Source organism: Triturus cristatus, chromosome 5_1 (genome assembly GCF_964204655.1).
Source record: "Triturus cristatus chromosome 5_1, aTriCri1.1, whole genome shotgun sequence".
NCBI classification, from domain to species: Eukaryota; Metazoa; Chordata; class Amphibia; order Caudata; family Salamandridae; genus Triturus; species Triturus cristatus.
This window is the reverse complement of record NC_140587.1, coordinates 232,715,249-232,738,647: the sequence shown is the minus strand read 5'-3', so window position 1 is coordinate 232,738,647 and position 23,399 is coordinate 232,715,249.

Below are 23,399 nucleotides of genomic sequence, written 5' to 3'. Positions count from 1 at the left end.
ACGATCCACCACCACCAGCAACAGGTCGCACGCAGGAACTGGAACAAGATCACAGCCGACCAGCTCGCCGCAGCCCTGAGCCAATACCCCCCGCCAGCTCTGCGAACCCCAGCCAGGCCGCCAACAACCTCACAAAGTGGATCAGCAACTGCGCAGACGACCTCGCCCCACTGAGGACCCCGCCCAGCAGACCCGGCAGTAAGAAAGCACCTTGGTTCACCGACGAACTCAAGAGTTCCAAGAAGAACTGCCGTGCCCTCGAGCGAGCCTGGCGCAGAGACCCTACACCAGACAACATGACCACCCTCAAGCTCGCAACCCGAAAACACCACCAACTGATCCATACCACCAAGAAAACCGCATTCAAGAAACGACTGGACAACAACGCACACAACAGCAAGGAACTCTTCAACATCGTCAAAGAGCTCTCCAATCCCAACGCCGGAAACAACGACATCACCCCATCACAAGACCTCTGCAACTCCCTCGCCTCCTACTTCCACAACAAGATCGCAGACATGCACAACAGCTTCAGCACACAACCAACGCACCCTATGACTGCACCAACGACCCCCACCACCACCCTCCGTGCCTGGACCCCGATCACCACCGAAGACACCATCCGCACGATGAACTCCATCCACTCCGGTTCCCCAACCGACCCCTGCCCTCACCACGCCTTCAACAAGGCCGATGCTGTCATCGCACCCCACCTGCGGGACATCATCAACACCTCCTTCGACACCGCTACCTTCCCAGAGAGCTGGAAACACGCCGAACTCAGCACTCTACTGAAGAAACCATCAGCGGACCCCACCGAACTCAAAAACTACCATCTCGCTTCTCCCGTTTCCGGCCAAAGTCATCGAGAAGACCGTCAACAAGCAGCTGGCCGCCTTCCTCGAGACGAACGGTTCCCTCGACCTCTCGCAGTCTGACTTCCGGGCCAACCACAGCACCGAGACCGCCCTCATCGCAGCCACCGATGACATCCGAGCCCTGCTCGACAACGGGGAAACTGCGGCCCTCATCCTACTGGACCTCTCCGCGGCATTCGACACTGTCTGCCACCGCTCCCTAGTGCAGCGCCTTAGCAATGTCGGAATCCAAGAAAAGGCACTAGAATGGATCATCTCCTTCCTCGCCGGAAGGACACAGAGAGTCCGCCTCCCCCCGTTCAGATCAGAAGCCATAAAGTCATCTGCAGCGTTCCTCAAGGCTCCTCGCTCAGCCCTACCCTCTTCAACGTCTACATGAGCCCCCTCGCAGCCCTCGCACGCCAACACAACCTCAACATCATCTCTTACGCCGACGACACCCAGCTGATCCTCTCCCTCACCAACGACCCCGCCACCGCCAGAGCCAACCTACACGAAGGGATGACAGACGTAGCCGAGTGGATGATGAACAGCCGCCTGAAACTGAACTCAGACAAGACGGAAGTCCTCATCCTGGGCTCTTCACCCTCCGCCTGGGACGACTCCTGGTGGCCCACCGCCCTGGGCAGCGCACCCAAATCAACAGACCACACACACAACCTGGGCTTCATCCTGGACTCCTCCCTCTCTATGACCAGACAAGTCAACGCCGTCTCCTCGTCGTGCTTCCACATCCTGCGCATGCTACGTAAGATCTTCCGGTGGATCCCCACAGAGACCAGGAAGACGGTCACCCAGGCCCTCGTCACCAGCCAACTGGACTACGGCAACTCCCTCTACGCCGGAACCACCGCCAAACTCTAGAGGAGACTCCAGCGGATCCAGAACGCCTCAGCAAGACTCATCCTCGACATCCCCCGACACGGCCACATCTCCGGACACCTGAGAGACCTGCACTGGCTCCCTGTCAACAAAAGAATCACCTTCCGTCTCCTCACCCACGCACACAAAGCCCTACACAACCAAGGCCCAAGATACCTCAACAGCCGCCTCAACTTCTACACTCCCACACGCCAGCTTCCATCGACCAACCACGCCCTCGCCACCGTCCCCCGCATCCGAAGAGCCACCACAGGAGGAAGGTCCTTCTCCTACCTGGCCGCCAAGACCTGGAACTCCCTCCCGACCCACCTCCGCCTGACCCAAGACCACCTCGCCTTCAGGAAGCAGCTCAAGACCTGGCTATTCGAGCAGTAGCGGACCCCCCCTCCCCAAGCGCCTCGAGACCCTCCGGGTGAGTAGTGCGCTATACAAATGCTTTGATTGATTGATTGAAAGAGTGGGGGCCAATTGACCACTGCTAAAAAGTTGTTTTCAGACAAAGTACAATTTTCCCAGAATATTGCTTTAATAGTGCACTGTATGTCACCCTCAATTTCTATTTCTAAGTCATATAACCTATCATGAGGGGTACATGCCTATCTGAGTCTTCAACAGTAACAAATGTATCAGTTTCTCTCGCTGCTAGAAGATCCTGGAGATCCGGCCACTATGGGGAATTCTGCTGTAATGTCAAGGAGAGTCACAGCCCACCTTGGTTCAAGAGGAGGGGTTTCAGTGTCAGTGGCATATTTTGCGGTAATAGCCGTAACCTTCTTTTTCAGAAATTGGGATTTAAATGGAGTTTTATCTTCCTTCTTTATCTTTTCGTCAGACGAGCATCCTGAGTCTCTTTTCGGTGTCACGTACTCTTCTTGTCTGTGCCCAGATTGCCTTCCTCTTTCATACTGCTTGTCAGATAAGCCCTGCTAGGAATGAGTAGCATGTGTACCAGAATTCTGCTACATGTCTGGAGACTTGATTTTTGTGAAATCGTGAAAAAAACGTACAACCTCTCATATAACTCCAGGGGTGGAAAAACCTCCGCAAGGTTTACCTTTCTGTGTTCATTTAGATTTATCCCATGTTTTTTTTACCAAACTCACGGTTTTGCTTGGCTTCCTTGTCAGTACTAGGTTTGTCAAGAAGTGGTTTACTAGGTCTTATTCACAAATTATTGCATTTTAAGGATGTGTACATATCGGCAATAATTATAGGTAGCTCACGTTCACTGTTGACTTGTGTGACCGATGAGAGCCTCTGACGTATAGCCAGAGATGCCACTTCATCTTTAATGTTAGGCTAAATCAGTTTCATCTCCAAATCCAGGACAGCAGTGAACCGTGCTCATTCTGTAGTTTTAACACATCCGGCACGACTGACATTGATAGAGTGCCACAACTGATGGTTAAGACAGCGGCAAAGACTATCCCCAAATTTGACAGTCACGTATTCCGAGAACCATTCCATGTAGGAAGCATATCGTTAATATTCTGTGCTTGTCTTGTTGTCCCGTAAGAGGAAACTCAGCTTCAAATTGATCTACTTTTTGGTCAATCCACAATGGAATCTCCTCAAGATTAGTGAGCACCTTTCCCATAAATGAATGAACAATTAGAGGACTTAGGGCCATTTGTAGGTAGCCTAACATTTACCACTTCATAAATACCGAATTTTACCGATTCGGTATTTATGAAGTGGTAAATGCTATGTAGGTAATCCATCGGTAATTTTTACCGAATCGGAATGGGTCGGTAATTTATAATCGGTATTTACCGATTCGGTAATGGTAACTGGCTTCCCATTGATTCCTATGGGCCAGGAGGCCCATAGGAATCAATGGGAAGCCAGTTACCATTATCGAATCGGTAAATACCGATTCGGTAATGGGGGGAGCACAATCAAGGGTGGCAGGGTGTCACAGTGACACCCTGTTGCACCCCTGATTCCTGCATGTGTGCACATGTGGCACACATACATTCCCTAAGGGCATGTATGTCTGCCACATTGCACACTTCAAAGTTCAAAGAAATGCTTTTTTCCAGCTATTCGTCATTTACCACCAACATTTAGTTGGTGGTAAATAACGAATCCCCACAACAACCACACACTCCCCCTACATATCATTTCAGGATTCGGTATTTACCGAATCGGTAAAATTACCGATTCGGTAATTTTATCGATTCGGTAAATTACCGAATCCTGAAATGTGCCCCCTACATGCCAAAAGCCTGAATACCGGTCGGTAACGGGATATTTACCGAAAATCGTCCGTTACCGACCGGTATTGGGCTTCCTACATATGGCCCAAAGTGTAGGCAACTGGACTTGTCCTAGCAGGCCAGGCCTTGGTGGTGCTGCCAACATAGTGTGCAAAACTTATTGAGTCAAGCGTGTATATGATGTAACTAGAACCTTGCATAATGCTTGGGTTTGCAAATGATTAAGAGTTCCCATATCAGAGTATGGTATGTATTTATTTAGTGTCTGCCCTGTCGTCCCATCATTACTGATGGAACACATGCGTACAGGTTTATTCACATGAGTAAGGATGCCAAGGAAACAAGTATTGTGTTCCCCATTATACAGTGGTATTTCCATGAGTGCATGTGCTCTGAATTGTGCTGATGGTGCAGGCATGGTATATGTATGAAATTTGTTTGAATTTGCATCCAAAGCTGGAAAATCGACCCAAGAATAAAATACTTCAAAACGATAAGCATCATTGGCTTCTACCACAAAGATAAAAGCACCACCTGCATTAGTAAGTCAATGATTCGTTACATGTGCATGGACAGCAGGTCTGCAATTAAGAGAAATGACAACAGCAGGTGCAGCCATTACTAAAGGACAAATTAAAATAAAATGCAACCCAAAAATAGGCAATACTTTTAAACTCTCAAGCTTGAAAAACCACATAATTTGGTGATTCCTAAATACTGTAGAGGATTAAATCTCAACACCATGGACATCTTCAGTTGTAGGTGTAAGGGGTATTATGGACACACACAAGCACTACTCAGGAGACCTGTGCAATAAGTACCAGACCAAGCATTGGCTGCGCCATTTTGCATGGATTCTGTGTAAATAGAACTATGCCTGGGAACACAGAAAGTCAGTATGTAGGGACTGAGTCACCATAACACATCAGTAACTATGAGCCCCAATCCAGACTAGCTCATAGTGCTTTATCTGTCCTCCTAACCTTCCCAAAGTGACAGGTAAGTTAGCACCCCAGAACACAACACTCTAGTCACTTCAAGGAACCGTGGAAACACATTGACAAACTTCCATTTTTTCACTCATGCATGTTCATAATAAACAAAACAAGGACACGAGAATAGTTTATAATATTGATTGAAACTTCACGCTCTATTGCAAAACATCTGCACTGCAATTTGAAAACATATGCATCCCAACAGAGTCAGGTGCATTTCAAGTAAACTACAAACAATAAGAAGCCCTACCATGGTGAAATATATATCTACCTCAGTCTACTCTCACTATGGAAACACAATGTTATATTATAGATCTCTGAAATTAGTGGTGAACCAATACCTATCATACATAAATAGTTGTTATACATCTCACCTGGTGCAGCTCTCTCTTTTCGGAACCTTTGCTCTGCTAGAATATCTTCTCTCTGTTTTCAAAATGGCACGTCTTGGTGTATATGCTTCTAGGTGTTTTCTTGAAAACAGAAGATGTGAATTCATGTTTTGTCTAAATGCCAAGCTGCGTTTGTTACAGAAGCTGTGTGGGTATCGATCAGTCTAATTACAAAGTAGGAAAAAATACATTAGTTCCTACAGATGAAAACCACGTCCCCAGGTAATTCTTTAAAAAATTCAGACACTCATCGAGCCTTCTCCAATTGTATCATACATCAGATTTTATGTTTTGTTTCTCAATACTTCACAAAACCACAAACATTAAACATAAAATAACACAATGATCAAAAACAGTTCATGATTCCTTCCCACCCATACACTCTAAACCCGGTTGGAAAACAGCAAAATATATATGCAATCCAAGGGGAGGTTGTCCATTACACACAAATATGAGGGATACTTTCACCTCCACTCAGTCCATAAAGTGTGTATTTGCAAATTTAAAGATATTGGGGATATTCTCAAGAACGTGTGCTAACTGCTGCAAAAGTAGCTTAACGCAACTCTTCACATTGCAGTCTATCGCGGTAAAATAACTCTGCGTTAACGTGGTATTCTCAACACGGCGGCACCAGCGATCGACCTACGACAACGCGTCAAATGAATGCGTTAAAATGAACGCGATGCCGCAAAAATGCGAAACACGAAAAAAGTGGTGATGGCGCCAAGCGTGATACAAAAATCTGTGAAAACCAGCCACAGGCATGCAATCCCTACGCGACATGCAGGAAAATGCATTACAAAAGTTGAAAAAAAACACATCCAAAAGCCAAACAACAGCAAGACACAATGGAGTCAGCCGGAGCAAGTGCAGAGGACAACCAGAACCCCACAAGCCCCCTGGAGGACCAGTCTGGGACCTCGGGGTCAGGGACGGGCAAGGAGAATAAGTGTAGGAAGAAAAGGTTCAGTCAGCAGGAAAACAGGATCCTGATAACGGAGGTAATAGAACACCATCAAATATTGTTTGTCACCTTCACTGTGTCACTGGCAACCAAAAATGGAATATGGCAGACCATCGTGGACAAGGTGAATGCAGTCGGATTGCTGAAGAGGACAATGGAAGAGGTCAAGAGGCGCAGGAATGATGTCAAGCGCAAAACCAAGCAGAAACTCACAAACAACTGGAAGGCAGCAATGCAGACCGGAGGTGGGAACCCAGCGCCACAGGAGGAGCTGGACGAGATGGAGGAAATGGTGTCCACTGTCATCATTTGGGAGACAGTGGCAGGAGTTGGGGGACTGGACACTGCTCAACATGACCGTACACAACAGCAACAGGGTGAGTAATAACCAGGGACTGGGGGAACGGGGGGAGATGGGCACAATGGCACACATGCACAATTGAGCACAGCATAGTTGCGGACTAACCATGCCCCAGAGTCCCAACTCACACCAAGAGCCCAATGTACCCAAGTCTGCTACATCCCAGCACTGTATAAGCACAGAAGTCAAAGGCCCAGCACATTAAAGGGATAAGGGACATCCAAATCAGAGCTGCAGGGGCGGGTCACCCAAAATGCAGCACTCACACATAACATGCAGAGCACGGCAACATTGACAAAAATGTGGTACAAACCACAACACGTCCACAACAGAACAGAAAACACAACTGGTTCCGCTTGTGTGCAGACACTGGCCAATCACATTTGGTATAGCAGGGAAATGTGAGATGATGATGTTCAAGTACAAACACACATCCGTGATGATATCGAAATGTCCACTGTCCTGCATCAAATAGGTAGCTCCCCCAAACACTCACAATGTACACTGTCATGCGGTCTGAATGTAAACCTGTACAATGCGTCAACAAACATGTCAACACAATGTTAAACTGCATCTCGCCTTCAGATTGCAGGGGGAAATCCAACACCTCCTGCAGAGCAGGTCAAACCTCTCTTCTCCGATGACGAAGAGCACCACCAAACCTTCGACTCCGACAGCCCGTGAAGAGCCTCCGCAGCCCACTTCCAGGAGCAGGGAAGCCCAGCTGCTATGAGGAGGACCCACCCCCGGCACAGAACACACAGCAGGCAACACCCACCACCAAGGCTGCCTCCCAGGACCCCCAGGACGAACACATGGCCTTCCAGCTCTGTGTGTTGGGCTGCCGTGAGAAGCTGGCTGAACAGGTGCATGTGGGGTTTGACCGCATGGCAGCCAAACTAGACGCCATACGTGTGTGTCTAATTCCCATCAGGGACCACTCACAGTCCCTAACGGACACCCACATTCCGCTCCATGCTCTCCAACTAACCATGGCTGACATCGCCAGAGTCCTGACTCTGAGACAAGAATGACTGTCCAGTCAGAGTGGCTCATGCGGAGGCTCATGGAGAACATGGAGCGGACGCAGGTGAAAAGAGTGGCTGCCACGGCTGCCCACCAGTGAGAGGTAGCTGGGTCCCTCAATGCCCTAAAGACCATCCTTGTGGTATTGCTGACACAAGGCCTGGTGCTGATGCATGCTGCTGCTACCAATCCATGCACATCTCCGGCCCCTGATGCTTCAGTACCACACAGTGCGGCAGACATTTCACCTCCGGCCCCTGAGGTGTCACTGACACACAGTGCTGGAGACAGAACACCACCACCCACATGTGAGGCACATGCAACAGCAGAAGATGCAGATGAATCTGCCTCTGTGGTCAGAAGGATGCAGTAGCATGCATCTCTGCCATATGGCCTGTTTCTGCTTGGTTCTGCCCTCTGCATCATCCCCTTCCACTGTCCCCCGATGCACTCCGCGACACTCACCTTGGACCTTGACATGGACTGCCATATTCTGTTTGGTCACGAACAACACAGCTATCTGACTGCGGACTGAACTCCTCCTCTTCTGATGTACTTGTCATTCCCTGAAGGATTCTGGCTGGCCCTCCACGGGCCAACTATGCAAGGTGGGGCTTGCATGGCCCTGTACTGCTCCAGCTACAACACTCTATTGAATGTGCATTAAACATTCATTTTCACACCGATGTGTCATGCCTATGATTTTGAAAGTGTGGAGGTATGGATGAATGTAGGGCAATGATTCCCCCTTACGTCCATGTTGTTCATGTTGTGGGACTTAGGTCACAGGGTGAAACATTGCCGATTGTGTTCCCGGTGACGCCGACACTAGAACGGAGACACACCCAGTACTTACTTCCTTGTCCAGCCCAGAGCCCCGGGGTCATTGTTCACACCATTACGCTGGACTGGCATACGCAAGGCCAGCCCACTCCGCTCCATGTACCAGGTCTTCCCTGTAGGGGTATGCTGCTCACAGGTCTAGTTGTCAGCATGCCACAGCCACTCCCTCATGGCTTGTTCACACCCACACCACACCCATTCAGCACCGACGTCACAGGACATTTGACCCTGCCAATAAAAAGGGCATGGCGCACGTGCTGGAAGTCATTTCAAACCTCTGTAACTGGGTGTCTCCGTGTGGGTATCATTTATGCATTAGGGCCTAGGGCCCTGCCGCCTCACATTGCCCAGTGTCGGGGGTGACATGATGGCGTCTGCACCACGGGACTCAATCATAAAGGGTTCATGGCTAGAGGTGCACAGACTTGGTGGCACCGGATACACTGCAGCAGGCACAGGCACACTGCCACGGGACGGTGTCTTTCGGTGCACTGAGGTAGGGGCACCTTAAGTGCTGAGCGGGTGTGAAGCCTGCGGTGATGCACCGCCCAGGCGGTCTGGAATGGTGGCATTAGTGTGAGCCCTGCTGGACCGCTGTGTAGGCCTGAGCCAGCGGGCAGTGCGGGTCTACCGACACGTGGTGTCACCTTGCGGTCCACAGTGTTAGAGGCACCTCTAGGGCTGAGCGGGTGTGCAGCCTGTGACGAGGCCATGTTCACTGATACGTTCTCTGTCATAGCGAAATCCAGACCCAGAATCAAGTGTGTGACCAGGTGGCCCACGGTGCCGGGCTCCATGATGTGGAGGGTGCCATGGTCGTGGGCCCCGGGATTGGTGCTTCCACCGGCACGTGGTGGGCCCTCTTAAAGACACGTCAGTGGTGGAAGGTGAGCAGTGAGACCTAGTTGTGCAGGGGCGTGCAAGCGATGATGGCGTGTGCTCTCCCTCTCTTTCTCTCTCCCTCTCTCTCCCTCTTTCTCTTTCCTTCCCTCTATCTCTTTCTCTCTCCCTCCCTCTCCCTCTTTCTCTCTCCCTCTATCTCTCTCCCTCTCTTTCTCTCTCCCTCTCCCTCCCTCTTTCTCTCTCCCTCTCTCTCTCTCTCCCTCTCTTTCTCTCTTTATTACTCTCTCTTTCGCTCTCTCTCTCTGTAATTTGATGAGCGCATGGCACACCTTCTTTTCTAGGCTTTTGTCTTGCAGGCTGTGACTTACAGAATGTCCTGAGAAGACCCGACATGACTCTTCCGAATTGTTGTTTTGGGTTTATTCTATAATAAACGGATTATATGGATATTCTGAGATGAATGTATGATTCTCCTTTTTCAAACCACACATGTATGTTAGGTGTTGTGATTGTGCGACTACAGGCGAATTATGTGGTCCATGATTTTGTGGAATTGATGTGCAATATCTTTGTCCATGGGGGGGCAGGGGTTGGGCCCCGGAGGAAGGGGGGGGCAGGCCTGGGGGTTGTGACGGTGGGTGTTGTTGCCCTATTGGGACTCCGGGCTGCATGTTCAGTTGCTCCAGCGCATTTGTTGTTCTTCATGTGTGGCTCTGGGCTGGGCTCCTTTGTCTGGTGCCGATTCTCGTCCGACTGTGCAGACGGTCAGAGCAGGTGTAAGTTTCCTGCTGCTAAGGTGCCTTATTGCATGTTTTGTTGTCTTTTTGCCGATGTGGCTGGTCGTTGAGAATCTTGCGGAGTGGTGTTGTCGTAGCTTTGTGCTCGGGAACGCCTACTCTGCATCTCATTAGCGATATCGCAGGTAAACTGGTCATAAGGGCTGTTAGCACCAGCTTGTGAATGGTGCGCTAAATTTATTGCGACTTTGGCTGTGCTAAAGTGCCGATAACTCGGTGATAGATCATTGAGAATATGCCCCATCGTTTTTAATCCATTCGACTTCTCCACTTCTTCTGGTTGACACGTTTTGGCAAACCACCTTCAAAACAATTTTGCACAAGTCAATATTTTAAATACTCTGCACTGCTTGTATGTGATGTCACATCTCAAATGCATGTGAGAAAGCAAGCACTACCAATATGTAAAAAAAGTAGAAAAAGTAAAAAAAAATTGAAACACAAGAACAGGTCGAAAATCAAGGGATATGTTCTGGCTCAATAGTGTTGGAGGTATTTAAAATTTCCATCATTGTTTGTACGTTCTCCTCCTGGTTCTAAAAAACATCTGTTGTTGATTTTAGCCTCTCCATTCCCCAGTGTTTTCTTGCCCCTTGTTGGCGCCTTTGCCTAAAAAAGGTTGGGCTCACGGGGACTAAAAATACGGTTGATAGAACCCAGAGGAACCTTGATCTGAGTCTGAAGATGTATCGGAAAAGGTAATACATTTCCTCAGTGAACGGCCCCTATTCTGCAGATTCAAAGAACTAGGGGGCATATTTACAAGGCATCGATAAAAAATTATCACCACTTTTGCGGCCGTTTTCGGCCGAAAAGCGGCGATAATTTTAACGCCTAATTAGCAAGGTCACACTAACGCGTGAAACCTTGCTTTAGCGCACAAAATATAACGCCCAGCTTTGCATCTCTAATGAGATGCAAAGTGGGCATTCCTGACCTAACATGACAGGAGAAATGTCGCTAAGCGACATTTCTCCTATCATAAAGCCCCACGCTATGAAGCATAGCGGCAGGAAAAGTAACGATAACCCCTGTTATCGCTACTTTCCTTACGCCTGCTTCAGGACTGACTTAGCCATGATATCCTATGGAAGGTGGATATCATGGCTAAGTTTGTGAGTACCTATCAACAAGATAACGCCACATTTCGTGAGATTATTGCTGGTTTTCCTGCGATAATCTCACGTTAGGCAGTTAGCGCTAGGATTTTCATTGCTTTTGAGATAAGCGTTGCTAATAGCACGCTATCTCAGCGATAAAAATCCACGCTAGCTGGCGATAATTATCCTAGCGCTAAGTGCGCATAGCGATAATTATCGCCGGTTGTTGCTGATATGCCACTTGGTTTAATATTTTTATAAAAATCGTCTTTCAGAAAGAGGTGTACTCGTTCGATACTGACATTTTTCATATTCCTGGTCACCGTTACCGGTTTTTGGTTTGCCGTATGCACCTTGAAATCTGCTATAGTTTTCTCAACAGATTCAAGTAATGATTTAGCATCACTTATGCTAGAGTCCCCACCAATTTCTTCTTCTAAAGCCTTAATTTCCTTTAATTCCATCTCATTAATCCTGAGGGCCGATTCTATAGATAAAGCTATCCAATCTCTGGAACATTTGGTCCCAACCCACTGAACTTTACTAAATATGTTTTTTCAAAAGCAAAGATCACTGGAATATTTTTACCTTGGAGTCCTGCTGGGATGCTATTATTCTTCAGATGTCCTTATGATACCTGTGCGTGCAGCTGGGTACGTATGTTCTTTTTTCTTAGCCGTTTCAGTCTTTCCACTTTTTCTAAATTCAAGTTACTGGCCGAGGCTGCCTCTTCACTGAACAAAGATGGAATTTGTATAAGCCTATTTATTTCGTCATCTGTATAACAAACTATGTGTGGTTTTGTCATGTCTTGCACAATAAAAAATTCGAAATACCAAGATTTTCCAAAAATGTGGCAACTAATATCGACAGAGTATACAACACAAAGATATCAACACAATATTGTGTATGCAAAAAAAATGTGAAAAAATTTAGGAAAAAAAGTGGGGCCAAGTTCGTGAGTAAAATTCCTCTATCTCAACTTATAGGGAACTATGGGGCAAATCTACAAGGAAGTGCCGCAGCGTGGCACCGCAAGCCCTTTGGCTGCGCTACACTGCAGCACTTCTGAAGCACAGGGATGCAACATATTTACAAGAATATGTTGCATTTCTGTGCTTCCCCCTGCACTGGCACACAAACTGCAGCCATGCGCTGGTGCAGGCACCCTTGCACCATGGTGCAAGGATGCCTGCGTCATGGGGAGATTGTGGGCACCTACCTGCACAAAAACAATCACTACAGGCATTTTCCTCTTTCAATGCGTGCTGTACAATGCAGCACGCATTGAAAGAGAAAAGAACTAGGAGAAATTAAAACATTTCTCCTCGTTGCGCCTCGCTACGCCACCTCTAGGGTGGCGTAGCGTTCAAATGCATCTCCAGATTTAATATTTCTCGTAAATCTGGAGATGTGTCTTGTTCTATGGGTGTTGCGTGGGAACACCCACAGCAACACCTATGGAACACCCCTTCAACGCAAAGTGCTGCGTGTGAAGGGGCCGTATTTACAAAGAGAGGAAAAGTCACGCAGGGTGGCTTTACCTGTCCTTGTAAATATGGAGGAGCCCCCTGCGCCACCAGTACGTCATGAAAAGGGACGTGCTGGTGGCACAGGGGGCTTGTAAATCTGCCCCCTAGATGTCTCTCTAGTTTGTCCACAACAACCCAGATGTGTTGGGGGAATTATGGTAAACCCCTGGGTTTTAAAGCTATGTTTGTTAAGCAATCACCGTAACACTGGGCACCGTTTGTTTGACCTTTTACAAGATGTTTAGACAGAGTCTGAACCAGTAACACAAACATGTGCAGTGTTCTTCCAAAATATTGCTGTGGCACAAAAATACACATGCCCGAATAATATGTGCAAGGGAAAGCTGCCTAAACGTTCAAGCAAACTAAAATACGAGCAACCTAAGTGGGCCCTAAATGAAACACATGACAAGATCAAAGAGCCAACCATGGACTTCTAGTTGCATGAGACCAGGTCAAAGTCGAAATATATGTTTTTCAAGGATGGAGCATGGCTCTGATGCAAGAAGTGGATTTGGACCTGCGCAGTACTTATCTTTGAACTTTGAAGAAAATGTTCTGAGGAGGTAAATTTCAGTGGGGCAAAGCTCTAAGTGCTGTCATTCCGTAAGCCCAGAAAGCTAAACGAAAAGTGGGTCTGACTGCCCTATATTTATACCTGCTGCCTTCTTTGAAGTTGGGATACATTTCTAGAGGATTCTCTTTGAAGTGCTTAGATTTTCCTGACTTCATTGCTGTTGCTCCAAGCTGGCTGCAGACACAATGTAGAGGTGACAAGCTCCTTTTGTGAAGGCAGAACACAGCCTATTCAGTTGCAAGTCGGGCTATGAGCCAGCTTTGCCCCCCCCCCCCCCATCCTGTCAACAGATGGCCCATTCAGGCATACCAAATCCCTCTATTGCCTGAGTGTCAGGGAGGAATTCACAAAGTCTAACTGCCAGTTAATTCAAGTCATGGGACCCAGGTGAGGCTGCAAACATCAAATGGCTAAGGGCAGAAAAATACCAACTTTATAAAAGTGGTATTTTCAAAATTGTAATTTATTCAACTTTACCATTGATGAGGATTTTAAATTACAGTTTCATAGATACCAAACCTGAAATGCATACCTGTCCTCTATTGAATTGTAGCACTTAATAAATGTATTAAGGCAACCCAATGTTACCCTAATGGGACAGATAGACCTCACAGTATTAAGAAATTAACTTAAGGGTCTTTCACGATCAGGACATGTTCAACGTAAAAGTACATGTCCAACCTTTAAATTGAAATCTACCCTGCCGTATGAGCAACCTAGGGCCTAACTTAGGGTTGACTTTTCTGCAATAAAAGTGAGATGTAAGGCTTGACATGTGCTTTATTTTGCCAATTATGACTGATAGTTCAGAACTGTAGTCAGGCTGCATTGGCAGGTTACTTAAGTGGGTCGGACAATATGTGCTGCAACCTCACCAGTAGCATTATAATTCACTAGCCCTGGGTATATGGTACACCGCTATACAAGGGACTTATAAGTAAATTAAATATGCTAATCAGGAGTACACCAATGTTACCATGTTTTAGGGGGTGAGCACAAGTACCCCCCATGCAGCACCCCTTTGTGTTACTTTAGGGCTTGTAAAGCAAATATCAATTCAACACTTTGCACTGCTTTACATCACTTATTTACTGCAGACCAAGTGCAAACTGCTAGTAACTCTAAGCCTACATGGTCTAACACATGAACAGACAGCAGAAAACAATATATTTATACATTTGTTGTTACTCTGGGGACATTTCTCTGCAGAAAATGGTGAGGCAACCATTAAGTATGTATACAAAACAAAAAAAGGATATCAGTAAAACATGCTGCATTTTAATTACATTTTTAGGAGATGGAGAAGCTAGAAGTCAAAAGCAAGAAAGCAAAGCAGCAGTATAAAGTGGTGAGAATTTATTTGGATGTGAGCTCACTTTTTTCCTCTGCACTAGAATACAATTAGTAGTTATAACAGAATCTCTAGCAGTGCCATGAGCTAATCGGGTTTTCAGACACATCTTTATTTGCAACTATGGAAAACATTGCTCAAAATTTCTGATTGTAGCAAAATCTAAACACTGAAGACTAGTGACTAACAGTGAAACTTGATTTATCTGCCTTTAATAGTCTTTGTCCGTATTGGTGATAATTCCAGGTGTCTTGTTGAGCTTTATGTATAGTTGTGATCTTGAGACAGTCAGTTTTAGACAACAAACAGCATTGTATCCAATATATAACATATACTTACAGTGGGGTACAAGTCTGCCCCTTTGCATATTATCAAATTACTTTTCAGCTGTCGGCTCCAGATTAAATGACTTTCCTCTCTTTTCTTCGACTTGTTCCACCCCGGCAACAGTTAGGTTTTGATGTAAGGGATCTATTTTTCTTTATTATTTTCCCAAAATTTTCTGATTCACCACTTAATGAAAGTGAGAACACATTGGTCGTGGACTCCTTCTTCCAGGCCCCCTGCAATGGAAAGGTCTAGGTGCCTGAGGAATAGAAGGCATTAAGGTTGACTACAGTTTACCAATAACAGTGTAACTCATTTGGTCACACAGGAAAACTCAGAGGCAATTGATGGGCTTAAGTATGAATTAATTATAAATTCAAAGCCAAGCTGACACGAATAAGTCGGAGAAACAGTATAAAAAAGAATCACGCACAGATATTGAAATCGACATAAAATAAATCCTCATTAACAGAAAGCAAAAGAGGAATTTTGTTGTTATTAAACCTAGAATACCAAACAAGGCCTCAAGAGTATATAGAACGTTTTGATCCTCTTGCCAATACATGAGTTTGTCTAAGGACACCTACTAAACCCTACTCTAACTGGGAATCAGGAAAACCCTATGAATCACGGAAGCCGAGAAAGACTTCAACATAGTAGAACTTCTGTAGAAGGTTTTCAAAGGTACAATAAATTGTATAGCAAGAAGCCACACGAAAGAGATGCCACAAAGAGGTATATACCTCTTAGAGTCTAATGGGAAATTTGAACAAAGTCAAAGTCCAATGCCCAATTATACCCACTAAAGAACCTTCTAGAATTTTAGGTCACATGTCGAATTAAGTCTCATCTTCAAACAACAGACTTGGCAACTATACTCAAGATTTTCTTTCCATTGGTCTATACATTAAAGCATCCTTGCATTCCACTCATATCCCTATCCCACTCGGACAGTAGCCCTCCTTCTGTTCATTAGATCTTCTTATCCATGCCAAAAGATGCTCTTTTCGAGTCACACTATTTCTCTCATACATATATGAGACTTGCAACTCTTTACTGTAAAGGAAATGTTATTATACACACTCATATAAATGTCAAGATTGCACAGTAGATGCAATTTCTCTAACTATTCAAGTGCATTACATTATTTTATTAAGATTACATAACATAAGAAGACAAGATCATACATACACATATATGTGGCCTAATTAAGCATGAAAGGGTGGAGCGAAAGTTACGCTGCTCCAAAAGTACAGTTCCCAGTTCCTGCTCCTTCCATTCACTCTCTATCTCTCTCTCTCCCTTTTCCTCTTTCTCACTCGCTCTCCTTTCCACATATGCTCATGCCTTCCTTTGCTCTCCGACTCTCTCTCCACTTCTGCCATGCTGTGTTGCTGCATCCTCCTACTGCCTCAGTATCTTTGTATATTTTTTTGCCCTTCCTCTGACATCGAGCACTGCTGTGGTTGAATGTCTCTCGACCCTGCCCTGGATCCCTCTCTCATCTTGAAGCTGTTGCTATTGGCTTGTCCTATGCTTGAAAATGTCAACAGCTTTGATAAAGCCAACAGAAGCTGCCCACTATCTTAGAATGGTATTTTCAATCGTTCCCAGATGTCATGTTGCATGTAGATGCTATGTGGTGGCCATCTTGGAAGAATGAGAAATATCACTCAATAACTCGGAACAGTATCTATTGTCTATAATTCCAAGGTGGCTGACATACTGCATCTGAACGCAAAGTGTTGGCTATCTTTTAATACTAGAAAACAGACTCTCATAGCAGTGGCGGTTCTTTCCTTAGGGTGTAGGGGCTGCGCCCTCTGTGTTTTCTGCCTCTAGACTATTTTGATTGCCGGTACTGTAATACCTATAAAACAGATGCAGATACACTGCCTGTTGTGTATCTGTTATAGGAATCATTTCTCGGTGTGCGTGGGGCAGCAGTCTCAGGTCGGTGTCAGACAGGAACATCTGATTCTCCCGTGCGCTTGTGCCTGCCTCTTCAGCTACACTTTGCTGGGTCGATGATCCCTTAGCCCTGGGGCCTGTGAGGTTATCAGCTCATCAAAGCCCTGACTTTCAGTTGTGAAGCGCATCCCCAAATGACGTCGCTCGTAAAGGCAGCCTCGGGCATTTCAGGCTTCATCCCTGAAGTTCCGAAGCTGCATGTCAATCAGGGAAGTCACACCTCCCACCCTCTCCGATGACATGTGGCGTAGGATCACCAACCCAACCCAGCAGCATCGCAACGTCAAGCTCCATGTTTCTTCAAACACATGGCGGGCTCCTGCAGCTGCTCACTAGGGGCCATATGTAGGTAGCTAAATACCGGCCGGTAACGGCCGAAATTTGGTAAATATGCCGTTACCGACCGGTATTTAGTCAAGTGAGATGTAGGAGGCCAAAAACCAGTTTTCGGTAAATATGAAGCGGTAAATACCGATTCATATTTACCGAATACAGATTTACCGAATCGGTAAATATGAAGTGGTAAATATGAAGTGGTAAATATGAAGTGGTAAATATGAAGTGGTAAAACTGAAAAAGACGTAGGTAAATTCGGTAATTAAGAAATCCATGAAATTCGGTAATTAAGAGTCGGTAATTAACACGGATTGAAAGCAGGTGGTAAGCATCAACAGTGCATACAAGCAATCCAAAATGCAACAGCGTGGACAACATGGCCGCTCTGTATGTCATTGCAAGGTGCCTACGTCTACAGGCAGCAGGTCTGAGGATTTGGAGACGGGAGGAACGCATCTACAGACAGCGCATCACACTCTTTCAACAGACTGACGCAGAGATACATGAAAGGTACAGGCTACACCCACAAAACATCATGGACCTGATCAGGGACCTGCACCCACTCCTGGACCAGCCAACAAGAAGGGCGCATGCCATACCACCACATGTGCAGGTGCTCTGCAGCCTACATCTACTCGCATCTGGCAGTTACCAGGGGGTGATAGCTGCGGTGGGCGGTGTATCCCAGAGTTGCCTGTCCCGTTTCTTCAGGAAGTTCCTTGATGCCATGATGCAGAGAATGCACCACTACATCAGCTTCCCAAACACACAGGCTGAACTGCAGAAAACTAAAACTGACTTTTATCACATGGCACAGTTCCCCCATGTCATTGGCTGTATTGATGGCACACGCATCCCAATCTGCCCACCAGCTGCCACTGAGCACATCAACAGGAACAGAAAGTCCACCCACTCCATCAATGTGCAGGTAATCTGCGATGCAGGGAACATCATCACTGATATTGTAGCGAAGTTTCCTGGGAGCACCCACGACTCCTACATCTTCCAGAACAGTGGGATCTACACACGACTGCTTTCTGGAGAATTTGGAGACGGATACCTGCTAGATAAGTAACAGTGACGCCCCATGAGACTTGCAAATCATAGTGTATTGAGACATGTGACTGATGGTTCACTTTCACTCACCTAGGCGACAGTGCATATGCCGTGCGGTCATTCATCCTCACTCCCTACCTACACCCATCAACCCAGAGTGAGAGACGATATAACGTGGCACACAAATCTACACGCAACGTGGTGGAGCGCACGTTTGGACTATTGAAAAGCAGGTTCCGCTGCCTCCACAAAAGCGGAGGCGCACGCCAGTACACACCCATCATCTGTTGCAAGATCATTGCCACTTGTGCAATGCTGCACAACCTTGCCACAAAGAGAGGTACAGAGGTGGAACTAACAGATTTTGAGGACAATGATGATGATTCAGGTCAGCCAGAGGACAACGCTGCTGGAGTGCCAACAGCAACAGATGGGAGAGAGAGACGGGCAGAGATCACATGCAACTATTTCTAGTAAGTAAGGGGACACAGCCAGTTGTTGTATGTCATGACGTAGTTTAATAATGCGGCACTACGCCACGAAACCAAGATTATGCCATTCTGGCAACATTGCGTATTGACAAGTTTGAAGTCCAGGGTCACGTCACCCAATTGTCTTTTGCTACGCGGTGCAGCATCAATGTTTGCGGCCACGCGCTAGAGTGTGGGATGGCACGGATTCAGCCTCCTCACTGGTGCCAGCCCCATGCCGCCTGCTGCTCCTGCGTGTTTCTGGGACCGGGGGTGTTATGCTGCTCCTGCTGCTGGTGTCGATGCTTTCAGCAGCATCCCCTGCACCACTTGTGGCCGCCTGACTGGTCAATAGCACCTCCAGGGCACTGGTGACCTGCACCATCCCCCTAGTAACGTCGCTGCTGCAGTGTGTCAGGCCCTCCTGCATGTTCACTGAGCGCCGGCAGAGTAGTGAAGTTGCAGTTGCCAGGCGGTTGAGTGCCCTGGTGTGCCTGTCTCCCCTCTGGCGTTCCCGGCGCCTTGCAGCTCTATCTGCGTCTAAGTTGCTGCACAACAGCTTCATGGACTGTGACACATCCCGCAGGCCCGCTGCCATGTCAGTAATCCCCGCCGCCATTGCGCTGATGTTCCTGTCCATGTTTTTGAATGTGGTTCTCAGTCCCCGCACATGCCGCTGAACTGACATGACTGCCTTTGTTTGTAGGCGCTGCTGCTTGAGCATGTTGCCCTCGAGTCCCGCAAAGACCCCATGGCTGTCACCGTCTGCTGGTGGACTCTGAACCCGCGACCTGCGGCGCCATCTTGCACCCGTGTGTGCTCCCTGTGAGGTGGAGGGCACAGTGGCATAGCTCCCATCCTGGGGCATTGTGTTTGGCTCCGGGCCCCTGCTGTCGTCAAATGAGGTCTCTAATGCTGCCAACCTGCCAGCAGCACGCCTCCTCGGCATCACAATTGCTAGTGGTGATGTGGGCGGCGACTCATGCATGAGTGGTGATGCGGGCTCTGGTGGTGGTGATGCAGGCTGTGGTGGTGGTGATGCAGGCTGTGGTGGTGGTGATGCAGGCTGTGGTGGTGGTGATGCTGGCTGTGCAGTACTCGTGCTGGCCAGAGCTGACCTGTCTTGCTGGTGTGCCCTCTCTCCTGTACCATGTGCAGTCCTGCGCGATGTTACATCTGTGGACAGAAATGCAACATCAGCTCAGTGTACCTGAAGGGCTGCATTGCAAGCATCACAATAAATTCATGTAACACTCTCACATTGTCCTCTGCCTGCTTTTGGCTAATGTGTGTACCATGCATTGTTGTCCTGTGCTATTCACTTCATGGTTGGGGGTTCCCTGACTACATCTCCCATAATGCATTGCCTGTCTGCACTAACACATGGACTGGAGTGGGATACTCATTTCACAATGGGGGATGTGGGATAGGGGTAGGAGGGGCTACATTGCTGTGCATTTGTCTTACCTTGTTGGGTGGCGGCTCTGGCAGAGCTGTCGGCATCTCCATGCCCCACGACGCTCTCGTGCTCTATTGTGGCCTCCACCAGCTCCTCCAGTTAGGTGAGGGCAGGTGCCCTGTTGATTCCACCTCCAGTCTGGCTGGCCTCCTTCTGGATTTCCCCCATCTTCCTCTTTGTCACAATCCTCAGGTCGTACCAGCGCTTTTTGAGTACCTCAATGTCCCTGTGGGTCACTCCCACAGCATTGACCTGCGCCTGGATACCCAGCCATATAGTGCGCTTCTCAGACTCCGGCACTTGCAGGGACTGCCTCCCAAACAGCTTCTGGTGCTGCTTCACCACCTCCTCCACTAGCACCTGGAGTTCCTTGGGGCTGAATTTCATCTTCCTCCTCCTTTCCCCTCCATCTCTCTGTGTCCTCTGGCTGGACATGATGATTTTGAGCTGCACAAACAGGCACTGGCTCCCTGCCTCTCCTCTGCACTCCAAGCCTCTCCAGAGTGTGCACCTGCCTGGGTGTGGCCACTTCCTGGTTGGGTGGGGTGTGGTTGCACAGGATTGGCTGTTTCATCCAGTCATGTGATTTTCTTTTCCCGATTCGGTAAATACCGATTCGGTATTTACCGAATCGGTAAATACCACCTCGGTATTTACCGATTCGGTAAATACCACCGCGGTATTTACCGATTCGGTAAATTCCGATTCTTGAACACCGAATGTTACCGATTCGGTAAATATTACCGAATTATTACCTACATACAACTTACCGATTCTTAAATACCGATTCGGTATGGTTCAGTATTTAAGAATCGGTAAATTTTATTTACCTACATAAGGCCCTTGGACTTTGGAGGGCTTCGTGCAGCAAAAAGGAAGGCAACAGCTGCAGCCTCGTAAGAGCCCCCTGCATCCACAGCTTGTGATGGAAAGGGTTCGCCTCTGGGCAGACTCTGTGTCGGACTGTAAGGTAAGTTTGAAGTGAAAGCATGAAGTGATCCTTTTACTTAAAATGCTTGTTTGGTTATTTTGTAAAATTGGACAAATGTGACATTTTCTCTCTAAATGACAGAGTATGTGTAGTATTGCATCGTGTCCATGCGTACTCATCACGCAGATATTTTACTTTTGTATTCTCATTGGAGGTGCTAGCAGGGGCAATGGGTGGTTCAAGTTGCAGGGGCCCTATCATGGGCCATATATATCTTCAAGTCATGTGCACATCAAGAAAGAATATGTGGACATGAACCCATGCCACAGCACCCCGTCACTGCAGGATGTGAGGGTATTTCTACATTTATTACACATGCATGAAGATGGGGCATGCAGGAAGATAAATGTCATTACAGACAAAATAATGTGTCCGTTTGAAATCAGGATCCTGTGTGAGTTTAGGACAGAAGAGAAGAAAACAGAGCCCCCCTTCGACTGGCTCATTTTACCTGAAAAACGCACAAGTGACTAAAAGCTGTTCATTTGATATTTTGACTCAGCATCTGCTTTATTCACAAAATAAACACTCTGACAAATGCACAAATAACAGCTCAAACTCCATGGCTTCCTTCTTCTCACAGAACGGTTAAAAATCACAGGATGCATCTCAGGGAAGAGTGCCAAGATCACAGAGCTGGAGGCGAGCGCTGCCAAGCTCATTAGGGAAGGAAAAGCCAGCAGCTTGCCAGACAGATTTTACTTTTGGTTTACATTGTAAGGATGACTAGTAGGGGTGCTATACTGGGACTGTAAATGGTCTGGACTTGCAGGGCTTGGCTGTGTCTCAACATACGGTGGACATGTCCGATGGCGCCACGACATGGAAGACTAGGTCCCAACCTCGAGATCTCCAAACAAAGCTTATCGGAAAATCTTCCCTTCACTGATTCTCCTCACTGACATAGGGTTTAAGTGTAATGTACAAAACGTATTAATGTGCTTTGTTAAACTACGAAGCGCTATAAAATAATCTACAGCACAGTACAGTATAGTACTGTATGAACGATAAGGGCAATGCAATACTGTGGTTACCATATGTTTAAAAGTAATTCTATGTGTTTTCTTACGTTTGCCATTCCTCCACGAATTGTTGTAAATTTTGTGTTGTAAAATGATATTCAACTTCGAAAGATAATTGCGGTCTGTCTAAAAGTACTCATGTGTCTGCAGTAGTCTAAGGTCGGTGCTTTAAGTAAATCTTAACAAAAATCACCCATAATACCTTAAGTTCTTGATCTTAATATGTGGGTCTTAATACTGTTACTTCTACCTCATTGAGGGTTTCCGAAAGTAAGTAGCAGGTCCCTGCTGCCACTTTTTAAGCTACATAAGACTCCTAATAGTTCAACACCAAGGCCATAAACTGCAGCACCGGAAAGCCTGACAGTGTTACTCTGGAAGGTCCCAGTTATTCCAACTTTCCACGTGTTGGATTCCTGGTAAACACGTAGCTCGTTTAGATGCAACTTGAAGTTAATGGTTCATCGCTATTTCCAACTCTCTCGAACTAAGTTTTGCAAGTAGGAAACAGAGCAGCTGGAGTGGCGACTTGTCGTCAGATATGGTGGATTAGTCCAGCCGTTTTCTTGCCAGTTGCGTTCTGGAAAATATCCGCTTCTAAGCCTCCTGCAGACATCCTGAGTTTGTGGTCCTGTGATTGTAGTAGATCTTGAGGCTGGCAATGCCTCTGTAGTTGTTCATAGTGCTTTCACACTGTTGAGGACACGTCAGGTGGGTTAGATCCCTGACCACTTTGAAGGGATGTGGCATTCTTTTCATATTAGGTTGAAGCTCTTTGTCCATATTGGGGTGACCTGGTTTTCTACTTAGTGTGAAAAATGTTGTTTTTTAAAATCCCCTAGTCCACCCCTGAGTGTGTGGAAAATTCTAATTGAGGATGTCAAACGTATTATAGCTGTTTAATGAGCATCTGTTCATCACTTCTTCATGTGACATCTAGCTATTATTCTGAAAGACGCTGCTTGTACAGATGGGTGTCCCACTCCAACCAGATTTTGTGCAGC